Raw genomic sequence first — 14,029 nt, 5'->3', positions numbered from 1 at the left:
ATCAACGCTATCCCCATCAAGCTACCATTGACTTTCTTCACAGAACTGGAAAAAACCACCATGAACTTCATATGGAACCAAAAGAGAGCCCGCATAGCCAAGTCAATTCTAAGCAAAAAGAACACAGCGGGGGGCATCACACTACCGGATTTCAAACTATACTACAAGGCTACAGTAATCAAAACAGCATGGTACTGGTACCAAAACAGAGATATAGACCAATGGAACAAAACAGAGGCACCGGAGGCAACACAACATATCTACAACTATACAATCTTTGATAAACCTGACAAAAACAAGCAATGGGGAAAGGATTCCCTGTTTAACAAATGGTGTTGGGAAAACTGGCTAGCCATGTGCAGAAAGCAGAAACTGGACCCCTTCCTGACACCTTACACTAAAATTAACTCCAGATGGATTAAAGACTTAAACATAAGACCTGGCACGATAAAAACCCTAGAAGGAAATCTAGGCAAAACTATCCAGGACATAGGAGTAGGCAAGGACTTCATGAACAAAACACCAAAAGCATTGGCAACAAAAGCCAAAATAGACAAATGGGACCTAATGAAACTCCACAGCTTCTGCACAGCAAAAGAAACAGTCACTAGAGTGAATCGGCAACCAACAGAATGGGAAAAAATTTTTGCAGTTTACCCATCTGACAAAGGGCTGATATCCAGAATTTACAAAGAACTCAAACGGATTTACAGGAAAAAAACAAACAAGCCCATTCAAAAGTGGGCAAAGGATATGAACAGACACTTTACGAAAGAAGACATATATGAGGCCAACAATCATATGAAAAAATGCTCATCGTCACTGGTCATCAGAGAGATGCCAATCAAAACCACACTGAGATACCATCTCACGCCAGTTAGAATGGCGATCATTAAAAAATCTGGAGACAACAGATGCTGGAGAGGATGTGGAGAAAAAGGAACACTTTTACACTGTTGGTGGGAGTGTAAATTAGTTCAACCATTGTGGAAGACAGTGTGGCGATTCCACAAGGCTTTAGAAATAGAAATTCCATTTGACCCAGCAATCCCATTACTGGGTATATATCCAAAAGACTATAAATCATTCTACTATAAGGACACATGTACATGAATGTTCATTGCAGCACTGTTTACAATAGCAAAGACCTGGAATCAACCCAAATGCCCATTGATGATAGACTGGATTGGAAAACTGTGGCACATATACACCATGGAATATTATGCAGCAATCAGAAATGATGAGTTTGTGTCGTTTGTAGGGACATGGATGAATCTGGAGAACATCATCCTCAGCAAACTGACACAAGAACAGAAAATGAAACACCGCATATTCTCACTCATAGGCGGGTGATGAAAAATGAGAACACATGGACACAGAAAGGGGAGTACTAAACACTGGGGTCTATTGGGGGGAAAAGGGGAGGGCCAGTGGGAGGGGGAGGTGGGGAGGGATAGCCTGGGGAGAAATGCCAAATGGGGGTGAAGGGGAGAAGCAAAGCAAAGCACACTGCCATGTGCGTACCTACGCAACTGTCTTGCATGCTCTGCTCATGTACCCCAAAACCTAAAATCCAATAAAAAATTAAAAAAAAAAAATTTGAAAGTAGTTTGATCTTAATAAATAAAAAAGCACAACATAAAAGAATTTGAGAATGTCACTAGAGCATTACTTATGGGGAAATTTATAGCATTAAATGCCTATATTAGTAAAATAGAAAGGTCTCAAATTCATTACCTTAGCTTTTATCTTCAGAAACTAGAAAAAGGAGAGGCTGGGCATGGTAACTGATGCCTATAATCCCAGCATTTTGGGAGGCTGAGGCGGGCAAATCATGAGGTCAAGAGATTGACACCATCCTGGCCAACATGGTAAAACCCTGTCTCTACTAAAAATACAAAAATTAGTTGGATGTGGTGGTGCATGCCTGTAATCCTAGCTACTCAGGAGGCTGAGGCAGGACAATCACTTGAACCCAGGAGGCAGAGGTTGCAGTGAGTCAAGACCACGCCACTGTACTCCAGCCTGGGCGACAGAGTGAAACTCCATCTCAGAAAAAAAAGGAAATGATCAAAGGGCATGACAGATATTTCTCAAAAGACATACAAGATGCCCAAGATTGTTAATCATTAGAGAAATGCAAATTATACCCATGAAGTTTCATCTTACACCTGTTAAAATGGCTATGATTAAAAAAAGAAAGATAAATGTTAGTGAAGAGGTGGAGAAAAGGGAATCCTTGCACAGTATTGGTGTGAATATAAATTATGGAACACAGTAAAGAGGTTTCTCAAAATATTAAAAATATAACTACCATATGATCCAGCAATACTACTACTGGGTGATATATCCAAAGAAAACAATATTAGTATATTGAAGAGATACCTGCATTTTATGTTCATTGCAGCATTATTGACAATTATCAAGAAACGGAGTCAATCTAAATATCTATCAACGAAAGAATGGATAAAGAAAATGAGGTATGTGGGCCGGGCGAGGTGGCTCACGCCTGTAATCCTAGCACTTTGGGAGGCTGAGGTGGGTGGATCAGGAGGTCAGGAGATTGAGACCATCCTGGCTAACATGGTGAAACCCTGTCTCTACTAAAAATACAAAAAATTAGCTGTGTGTCGTGGAGGGCACCTGTAATCACAGCTATCGGGAGGCTGAGGTAGGAGAATCACTTGAACCTAGGAGGCAGAGGTTGCATTGAGCCAAGATTGCACCACTGCACTCCAGCCTGGGTGACAGAGCAAGATTCTGGAGCCACACATATATAAATAACAGATTACTGACAAATAGGCAAAAGCAACTCCTTAGAGAAAGAAGTCTGTTCAATAAATGATGCTGGAACAACTGGATATTCACATATAAAAATAAAACAAAACAAAAAACCCTTTTGATCTATGTATCATACTATACACAAAAATTAACTCAAAATTGAACATAGAGCTAAATTTAAAATTTAAAACTATAAAAAACAATGTGTAAGAAAACTCTTGTGACCATGCATTAGGCAAAGCTTTCCTAGATATGACCACCAAAAAGAATCATTAAAAGAACAACATAACTAATTAGATTTCATCAAAATTTAAAATTTTTGCTCCTCAAGAAAAACTGTTAATTAAAAAAGTAGAGGCTGGGAGAAAATATTTTCATAAATAAGTATCTGACGTAAGATTTGTATCTTACTGGTATATAGAACTCTCAACACACAAGAAAACAGCTCACTATAAAAATGGGAAATTTATTTTAATAGACACTTCATCAAAGAAGATATACCAAGAACACATAAGCACATGCTTTATATTCAACATCATTAGGCACCAGGGAAACGCAAGTTAAAACCACAAAATGTCACTCATCAATTAGAATGACTAAAATTAAAAAGACTTATTGTACTAAGTGTTGTTGAGGATGGGGAATAACTAGAACTTTCATACACTGTTGGTGGAAATGTAAAATAGTACAAACACTTTGGAAAACAGTTTGGGAAGATTAAAAAAAAAAAAAACTGTGGTAAAATAAGGCCAGGCATGGTGGCTCATGCCTTTAATCCCAGCACTTTGGGAGGCAGAGGCAGGAGGATCACCTGAGCTCAGGAGTTTGGGATCAGCCTGGGTAACACAGCAAAACCCTGTCTCTGCAAAAAATACAAAAATTAGCCAGGTGCAGCAGAACATGCCTACAGTCTCAGCTACTCAGGAGGCTGAGGCAGGAGGATAGCTTGAGCCTGGGAGAAGGAGGCTACAGTGAGCCAAAATCATGACATTGCACCCCAGCCTGAGAGACAGAGGAAGACACTGTCTCAAAAACAAAACAAAACTGTAGAAAAATTTATATAATATAATTTCTCATTTTAACCTTTTCATTTTTTTCCCCTTTTTCACATGGCCATTTTTGCCATTTGACTGTTTGTTTTTGAGATGAAGTCTTGCTCTGTTGCCAGGCTGGAGTGCAGTGGTATGATCTCGGCTCACCGCAATCTCTGACTCCCAGGTTCAAGCAATTCCCCTGCCTCAGCCTCCCAAGTAGCTGGGACTACAGGCATGCATCACCATGCCTGGCTAATATTTTGTATTTTAATAGAGACAGGGTTTCACTATATTGGCCAGGATAGTTTTGATCTCCTGACCTCATAATCCACCCACCTCAGCCTCCCAAAGTGCTGGAACTACAGGCGAGAGCCACTGTGCCAGGCCAACTTGTAAGTACTTAAGTGAGAGAAATGAAAGCATATATTATAAAAAGACTTACATACAAATGTTCATAGAAGTTTTATTCTTAATAGCCAAAAAACTAGAAAAAAACCCCAAATGTCTATAAATAGATAAATGGGTAAGCAACCTGTGGTATAGCTATACAATGAAATACTACTCAGTAATAAAAAGGAATGAATATGTTGCAATATGAGTACATCCCAAAATAGCTATGCCAAGTGAAGAAGTCAGGCGAAATAGAGTACATATTGTGTGATTCCATTTATACGAATTTCAGTGAAATCTATAACAATGTATAATGACAGATCAGTGATTGCCTTCAATTGGGCTAAGGAGGTGGTATGAAGGGGAGCGGACACAGGAGGGAGGAAGACGTAGGAAAGGGTGGAGTGATTACAAGGGGCATGAGGAAATTTTGAGGTGGCAGATATGCTCATTATCTTGACTGTGGTTGTGGTTTCTTAAGTGCACACATATGCCAAAACTAATCAAATTGTACACTTTTAGGCCAATTAATAAAGCTGTTAAAAATTGTATATATAGGTCAGCCTGTCAGAGATCCTTCCCCATTTTTCCTCTTCAAACTCCAATTCCATTATTTACTATAGATAACATGTTAAATTTCACCGTATTGTAACTTATTTATTTATTTATGTATTTATTTTTGAGATGGGGTCTCACTGTGTCACCCAGGCTGGAGTGCAATGGCATAATCTCAGCTCACTGCAACCTCCGCCTCCCTGGTTCAAGCAATTCTCCTGCCTCAGCCTCCCAAGTAGCTGGGATTACAGGTACACACCACCATGCCTGGCTAATTTTTAATTTTTTTGTTTTTTTTAGTTTTTATTTTTTCAGTAGAGACAAGAGTTTCACAATGTTGGCCAGGCTGATCTTGAACTTCTGACCTCAAGTAATCAGCCCACCTCAGCCTCCCAAAGTACTGGGATTACAGGCACAAGTCACTGCTCCTGGCAGCAACTCATTTATTTATTCACTCCACAAGTATTTACTGAATTCTGGCTACAAGTAATACACCAGGCTAATGTACTAGGTGGAAAACAATAACCCCAAGAAATGTAAAATAGAGCAGGAAAAAAGATCAGGTACACACTAGCACAGTACTAGCTGGTAAAATTGCAAGAAGAGTGGCAAGTGGTAAAACTTCAAAAATGGGAACCATTGCTGCTGCAATGACTCTGCTTGTTTGGCTGAAAAGATTCCAGAGAGCAAGGAGAGAGAAGAGAAAGCATCCCAAGTACAGTGAATAATTAAGAAAGGCTTGGAAGTGGGAAGGTGAAATAAATATATGGCTAACTGCTGGTGGTTCAATTTGGTGTATGTGAAATGAGGGACGTGGCTATAGAACAGCATTTTCCAAAACAACTTCTGCAGTACGCTAGAGGCACAAGATATTAATGTACATTCCATCAAGGAGGGTTACTGATAAAGGTGATCAAATGAATTGGTAAACACAAATACTGGTTCCACAAAAGGAAGATTCTGTGATCGAATAAATGGGTAAATATGGACAAGTTTCTTTAATTCAGGTCTTCTCAAAACTTTAATATAATACCTTGTGAATATCCTAGAGGAGGTACAGTATACAGCACTTTTCTAATCTTTTTTGACCATGAGATTATCTTTTTTCTTGAGCACCTATTAAATCTTAAGGAAATAGTACTTTAAAAACATTGTTTGGGAAACCCTGAGCTATGGGAAAAGTAAAATGCTGGATTTCACGCTGAGAAGCCATTCATTCATTTCAGGCTAAGAGTTTGATTGACACTTTTCCTCATAAAGCAATACAGCACAAAAATATGAAAAGGAGAAAGAAGGAATCAGCCAAAGGTCAAACTGTGAGAATGCTACAGAGGCTGATCTACAATGTAGGTGGTGCTCTCATTCCTGGGTACCTCTCACAAATGTTAAAGGTCAGCTGGGAGCAGTAGCTCATGCCTGTAATCCCAGCCTCTGCGAGGCCGAGGCATGTGGATTACAAGGTCAGGAGCTTAAGACCAGCCTGGCCAACATAGTGAAACCCCTCTCCACTAAAAATACAAAAATTAGCCGGGTGCTGTGGCATGCACCTGTAGTCCCAGCTACTCCGGAGGCTGAGGCAGGAGAATCGCTTGAACCCAGGAGGCAGAGGTTGCAGTGAGCCAAGACCACGTCCTTGCACTCCAGCCAGCCTGCGTGACAGAGTAAGACTCCATCTCAAAATAAAATAGAATAAAATAAAATATTTTTAAAAAGGTTAAAGGTCAATACTTCAGGTTTAACACTGAAGCTCTGCCTACACCCTGTTTTACAGAGACACAGTGCTATTTGAGATCCCAAAATGTTGGCTGACTTTTTTCAAATAACTTCTTGCCTTATGCTTCCTCATCTGCTCAACCCCACTGGCTGATAAGATGACCATTTCAACAGGTGCTGTGGTCCAGAGAAAGAGCAGCAGCCAGAGACCGAGAATCTGAGATATAAGAGCCTGTGCTGCCCCAACCATCCATGTGATTTGGGCAATACCAACTAATATATACATAAAACTTTATGCTTTCCCATATTTTATCTCATGTGGCACTTTCAACCACATAAGGTAAAGAAGTAGATATTATCACCTCCATTTTATAAATGAAGACAATGAGATGAAGCTAAATCAGTTGCACATCAAACAGCCAGAATTAGGATCCTGGTCTTCTAATAATTCGGTGGTTTCCCATCACATCATCCTGCCTTTCATTGACCAGTGTATAGCAGTGGGAAACAAATGCTGTTGCTTTGGAAACCTAAGCCTGTATTTTAAAAAGTGATCACACATTTTTATAAACAGGAATGTAACATTTTCAATAGATTTAACTATATTTTCTTATCTTCCATTTAAGGGGTGGCAGAAAAGAAAGTTTAAAGACAACAAAAGCAACATGCCTTATAGTATTTGTTATTCTGGGCCTGAACTTAGTGTTAATTTCAAAGTGGATTTAACTTTTTTTTTCCGGCTTAACTGTAAAAAAAAAGTGGTTTGTCTCCTGCTGCCTCTTAATATTGCATCCTTAAAAGAGAGGTTATATTTATTCTGAGTGCTCACAGGCTCATCTAACTCGTATATACTTTTTTTTTTGACAGTTTAAAAAAATTGAGCCATCATTTTAAAACTAGGAGTTTCATATAGAGATGTAGACTTTGGGGTTTCTGGAGTCCTTTCACAACTCAGAACAGTTGTCAACACTGCACTCTCAGGTGCTGCAGCACTATTCACAACAGCCATAAATGTCCATCAACACATGAATGGATAAAAAATGTGGTAGATATACACACAAAACAGAATCCTGTCACTTACAGCAACATGGATGAAACTGAAGAATATTACACTAGGCAAAATAAACCAGGCAGAGAAAGACAAAGTTTGCATGTTCTCATTCATTTATGAGAGCTAAAAATTAAAATAACTGAACTCATGGAGACAGAGTAGAATGATGATTACCAGAAGCTGGGAACGGTAGTGGGGAGAGAGGGAAAAGTGGGGATAGTTAATAGGCACAAAACATAATTAGAAAGGATGGGTAAGATCTAGAACTTGACAGCACAACAGGGTGACTACAGTCAAACAGTAAGTTACTGTATATTTTAAAGTAACTAAAAGAGTAGAATCGAAATCATCCCAACACAAAGAAATGCTGAGTGCTTGAGGAGGCAGATACCCAATTACTCTGATGTGGTTATTATACATTGTATGCCTCTATCAAAACATCACATGTATCTCATAAATATACACATCTACTACTATGTACTCACAAAAATTAAAAATTATAAAACAAAACAAAAAACCTGATTTACAAAAACCTAAAGCTAATATCATACTTAATGAAGCATGTTTGAATGTTTTCCTTCTAAGCTTGAAAGCAAGGCATGAATGATTGTTCTCACCACCTGTAGTCAAGGTTGTAATGGATATTACAGTCAGAGCTACAGGAAAGAACAATAAATTAAGGCATAGAGATTAGAAAGGGAGAAATAAAACATTATCATCAGATGACATGACCCTCTATGTAGAAAATCCTAAGGATTCCACAATAAATAAATAAATAACCCCCCCTCCACTAGAACTACTAAATAAGTTCGGCAAGGTCACAGGATTAAAAAATAAATAAATAAAACTATATTTTTATATGTAAGCAATAAATAACCTGAAAATAAAATTAAGAAAACATTTTGATTTAAAATAGTATAAAAGAGAATAAAATATGAGGGATAAATTTAACAAAATAAATACAAGACTTGTACAATGAAAATCATACTACATTATTGAAAGAAGTTGAAGATCTAAATAAATGGAGAAATATTTCATGTTCATGGATTAGAAGCCTCAATATTAAGAGATAATATTCCTCAAATCGATCTATAGATTTAATGTAATATCCATCAAAATCTCAGCTTTTTTTTTGCAGAAATTAACAAGTTGATCCTTATTATGGATCAATTAAGATGGAAATATGAGACCAAGAATAAATAAAACAATCTTAAAAAAGAAGAAAGTTGAAGGACTCATACTTCCCATTTTTAAAATTTACTATAAAACTAAAGTAAAAGTGAAGTAATCAAAAGTGTTGTACCTATAAATTTTCAGTTATAAGGTAAATAAGTTTTAGAGATATAATATACAGCATGGTAACTATAGTTAATAACTGAAATTTGCTAAGGGACTAGATCTTAGGTGTGTTCATCTCACACACACAAATGGTAATTATGTCAGGTGATGAATGTGCGAACTAGCTTTATTGTGGGAAGCATCACAAAAGGTATACTTAGATCAAAACGCCATGATGTTTACCTCAAATATATATAATTTTTTAGTTTGTCAATTATATTTCAATAAAACTGGGGAAAAGCCCTCCCAAAAACAACATGATGGTATTGGCAAAAGAAATGACATACAGAGGCTGGGTGCAGTGACTCATGCCTATAATCCCAGCACTTTGGGAGGCTGAGGCACGCAGACTACTTGAGGTCAGGAGTTCGAGACCAGACTGACCAACACAGCAAAACCCCATCTCTCCTAGAAATACAAAAAATTTAGCCGGGCATGATTGCAAGTGCCTGTAACTCCAGTTACTCAAGACGCTGAGGCAGGAAAATTGCTTGAACCAGGAGGCTGCAGTGAGCCAAGATCGCACCACTGTTTCGGGCGAGGGAACAAGGCTGTCTCAAACAAACAAAACTGACATATAGAAGAATGGGATAGTGTTAAGAGTCCAAAAATAAACTCTTATATGTATGAATTTTTTTTAACAAGCGCACCAAGATAATTCAGTGGGAAGAGAGTCTTTTCAATAAACAGTGCTGGAACAACTGGACACACAAAAGAATAAAGTGGGATCTCTACACCTCATACCATATATAAACATTAACTCCAAATGGATTAGAGACCTCACAGCAAGAGGCAAAACTACAAAACTCTTAGCAAACATAGGAGTAAATCTTCATGAACTTGTGTATGTGTTTTTTTGTTTGTTTGTTTTGTTTTTGTTTTTGTTTTTGTTTTTTTTTGAGATTGAGTCTTGCTTTGTCAGGCTGGAGAGCAGTGGCATGATCTCAGCTCACTGCAACCTCCACTTCCTGGGTTCAAGCCATTCTCCTGGCTCAGCCTCCTGAGTAGCTGAGATTACAGGTGCCCAGCACCATGCCCAGCTAATTTTTGTATTTTTGGTAGAGATGGGGTTTCACCATGTTAGCCAGGCTGGCCTCAGGCTCCTGACCTCAGGTGATCCACCCACCTTTGCCTCCCAAAATACTGGGATTACAGGTATGAGCCACTGGGCCTGGCCTGTTAGGCAAAGACTTCTGAGATTCAACAACAAAACCACAAGTGATAAAAGAAAAAAAAAGATAAATTAGATTTCATCAAAGCCGAACCTTTGTTGCTTCAAAAGACACTATTATTAAAGTTAAAAAACAGTCCACAGAATGGGTGACAACATTTGTAAATCATTAATCTGATAAAGGACTTTAACCGGAATATATAAAGAACAATTAAAAATCAGTAACAAGGGCCAGGTGCAGTGGCTCATGCCTGTAATTTCAGCACTTTGGGAGGCTGAGGTGGGCGGATCACTGGGTCAGGAGTTTGAGACCAGCCTGGCCAACACAGTGAAACCCCATCTCTACTAAAAATACAAAAAAATAGCCAGGCATGGTGGTGGGCACCTGTGATCCCAGCTACTCGGGAGGCTGAGGAAGGAGAATCTCTTAAACCCGGGAGGCAGAGGTTTCAGTGAGCAGAGACTGCACCACTGCACTCCAGCCTGGGCGACAGAGTGAGACTCCACCTCAAAAAACAAAAAATCAGTAACAAGACGACAACACAATTAAAAAATAAGCAAAATATCTGAATAGACATTTACAAAAGAAGATATATGGATAGTCACTAAGCACATGAAAAGATGCTTCATATCATCCATCATTAGGAAAATGCAAAAGAAAGCTGTAAGATACCACTTAAAATCCAGCAGAATGACTATAATGAATAATACAGATCATAAGAAGTGTTGGCGAGGATGTTAGAACCCTCAAACACTGGTGGAAACGTAAAATGGTGAATTCACCTTGGAAAGCAGTTGTGCAACATCTCGAAAAGTTGAACACAGAGTTACCATCTGACAGTAATCCCACTCCTAGGTCTACACCCAAGGAAACTGAAAACACGTGTTCATAAAAAACTTGTACCCATCTTCATACAGCAGTATTTATAATAGCTAAGTACTCTACTGTGTTTACTGTATTTCAATTAAAATTAGTACAATTAAACACTATAATTAAATACTGGAAGAAATCCAAATGTCTGTTAATTGGTACACAGATAAATAAAATAATAAATAAATAAAAATCCATTGCCATACAATGGATTATTATTTACCAATAAAAAGGAATGAAGTAATGATATATAATACAACATGGGATGAACCTCAGAAACATTATGCTAGGTAAAAGAAACCAGATGCAAAAGATCACATATTGTCTAATTCCACTTATGTGCCCAGAAAAGATAAATATACAGAGATAGAAAGTTGTTTAGTGATTGGAGCTAAGGATAGGCAACCAGGACTTGCCTGCAAATGAGCATAAAGAATCTTTTCAGGATGACGAAATTTTCTAAAATTGGCACGTGATGATGGTTGTACAACTCTATTACATTTTCTAAAACAATCATTGAGTTATACCATTAAAACAAATGAACTTTATAATATATAAATTATACTTCACTAAAGCTGTCAAAAATAGCTATAAAACCACAATGCAGTTTTATGTGTAATTCTGATTTTTATACATCTTATGACAAGACTTTCATAAAGATGGGGCAACCATATTACCCAAGACAATATGGCAGAGGCCTCCCAAAATCTTAAGAAGTAAAAATGCTTTCAAAAACTACAAAGAAATGCATCAAAATTTATATTATTCAACAATGGTAAGGTAAAGTATTTAGGTAAGAAGCATAGTTACTAACCTGTGTGCCAGTATTTACAGTATGGGGCCCCTTAGCTTTCGCTCTCTGCCCTTGGAACCATCTTAAATTGCACTGTCAGTTTTATCATCTTCAAATATTACTTCCATCAAGTGTGCCTCCTGTTCCAAACATAGAACCAAAACCCTTAATTATGGGAATTTTGCCTCTTCAGGTAACTTCTCAGGCTGCTTTCTTAAAATTTTTTAACCAAAGTTTCCAAATGAACCTTCCGCTGCAGTCAGAGCCAACTCTTCATCAGGCTGCCCGTATTTGCTAACAACTCACTCACTATTGGGGATGCCACTTCCCCTTTCTCTTTGAAATTCTGCTCATTGCTCAGGCCCAAAGTGAGTCTTACCCCTACTGTGAAGCCTTCCCTGAATAATTCATCTCACATTGAGCTGAGCTCCTGAAGTACCTGTGGTTTACAGCAGTCATCTGGGCATTAAGACATGTTTTGATCCTTACTTGTCCCTGTTCTTGAGGAGCTGTATTTTATTAATTTATATTCCCCTATATGGATTAAAGAAGCAACACAAGAAACAGCTATTCATGTTTACCAATGTTTTCTTGATAAATTCTTTTATATTTGCTTTCATTTAAAATGTCATTTTTGAAAATATGATGCTGAATTCCTTTTTTGAGAATGTATCCTTACATGCTGATTCTGCTTCAGGTATCTGTATAGTATGTTGTTTAGCCATTAGCAGATCTATCCCTGGATTCCCTAATCTACGAATATACACAAAATTTGGGTTCAAACAACTCTGTTTTTTCTTGTATCTTTTAATAGATGTATTATCTATTATGCCAGGTATGATAATATACCAATGAAAACATGCACTTAAAAATTACAATATTACTAAATGTCCTTCTAAATCCACACTTAAGCAACAATACCGAAGCACAGTTTCTTAAAATAGAAAATGATCTTATTATCTTGTTTCCTTTACCTTTCAAAAATCCACTGATAATCTGGGCCATGATGCTTTCCAAACTCACCCTAAAGAGAAAAATGCTCTCTGAACACTCTTCTCCCTGCTACCTTTAAATTGTGCATGTATTTTTCTCTGCTTTTCCTTTGACAATCACTCCTTTAAAACTAGTAAAAAACCGAAAAAGTTTCCGTAACTCTCCGATCTCCAACTATGTCGTAAAATCCTTTGCCAGTTTAACCCAGTCTGCTGGAGAGGCTTACCATTTCTTTTTCAAGCGAATTACACAGTTGTCTTGGCAGCGTGACTTGCCATTTGGTTCCTGCTTTATGTGTGGTGATTATTTGTACAGACTGATAACCATGAAAAGTCTAAAATAGGGCCGTTCCGGAGCAACCTTTTCCCGTAAAGCAAGTGGATACCTCACAAAATTCCAGGCAAAAGATGAATGATAGAGCACTCACCAATAGCGAGTGGAGAAGAGTATTTTGTCGAAGTTTGCAACCCAATCCTTGGGAGCCAGAGGTGGGAATTTTAGAATGAGGTCTTTCCTCGGAATTTTCTTAAAGTGGTATCGCTGCCTGTTGATACTGAAGTTTGTCAAAGAATGTAAAATCACCAGCTTAGAGGATTTTTCCCCCTTTGTTTTTAAGAGAGACAAAATGTGCAAATTGATTCTCTACAAATTGGGAGAAATTCCAAGAGTAGAGTCATAGGAGACTGTAACATATAATCAGTTGGCAACTTTTGTGTCAATTTGGGGAAGAGGTGAAAGTTATTTTAAAATGATTAATTTTTCATGGTCAAATACCAGATATTAAATTAATGCACTGAAAAACAGTATTCCCCTTAAAAAGCAAAAATGAAAACTAAGAGGCTAACATTACTTTGAAAAAAAATCGTTCTGTCGTTAATCTTTTTTCTTTTTTGGGGGGGCAAAGCTTCATATATTAACAGCAAGTCTTATTATTTGGGCTGACCATTAAATACCCTAAGTACTTTTGTTTTTACACAAAATGTGAATTTCCTCATTTTCAGTCCGGCAAAAAATTTCTGAGTGCCACGAACTCTTAGGTATTACGAAAATATCTTAGAAATACATGACATACCATGCTGTATACCTGAGTAGCTCTTGAAGAGCAGATTTAATAGATAACTGATAAATATTTTATTACAACTCATACCTTGTTTTGAAACCGATTTTTTTTATTTTTATTTTTTAATCCAACTCTGCTTTCTAGGTTATTCATCTCTATGAGTAATTAAGTCAGCCACTGTAAAACTACATGATAAAGTGAAGGTTCCTTGACAAGGAGCCTCGCAAATAGGCTTTTCACAGAACAAAAAAATAGCAGCGATTGTAGTAGAGGAATATA

At 37.6% G+C, this 14,029-nt stretch overlaps 1 protein-coding gene across 12 annotated transcripts in view; it reads right to left on the bottom strand.

Annotated features, from left to right (window-relative positions):
- The window catches only part of TTC23 (tetratricopeptide repeat domain 23), a 108,492-nt gene that overhangs the window by 93,793 nt on the left and 670 nt on the right, over nt 1-14,029 (bottom strand). For 4 of the 12 annotated variants that reach the window (XM_035303715.3, XM_035303718.3, XM_017973272.4 and 1 more), the window contains exons 2-3: nt 13,118-13,243; nt 11,719-11,837 (exon numbers count right to left, since the gene is read on the bottom strand). The gene's annotated coding sequence lies outside the window, so the exon portion shown is untranslated. Of the gene's footprint in view, nt 1-11,718; nt 11,838-12,671; nt 12,823-12,916; nt 13,079-13,117; nt 13,294-14,029 lie in introns of those variants that run through there. The other 8 variants (XM_017973270.4, XM_078375987.1, XM_078375986.1 and 5 more) reach the window with 5 other exon arrangements.

The sequence above is a fragment of the Callithrix jacchus genome, chromosome 6 (genome assembly GCF_049354715.1).
Source record: "Callithrix jacchus isolate 240 chromosome 6, calJac240_pri, whole genome shotgun sequence".
NCBI classification, from domain to species: domain Eukaryota; kingdom Metazoa; phylum Chordata; class Mammalia; order Primates; family Cebidae; genus Callithrix; species Callithrix jacchus.
The sequence above is the reverse complement of the archived record's forward strand: the minus strand, read 5'-3'. Positions and strand labels throughout refer to the sequence as shown.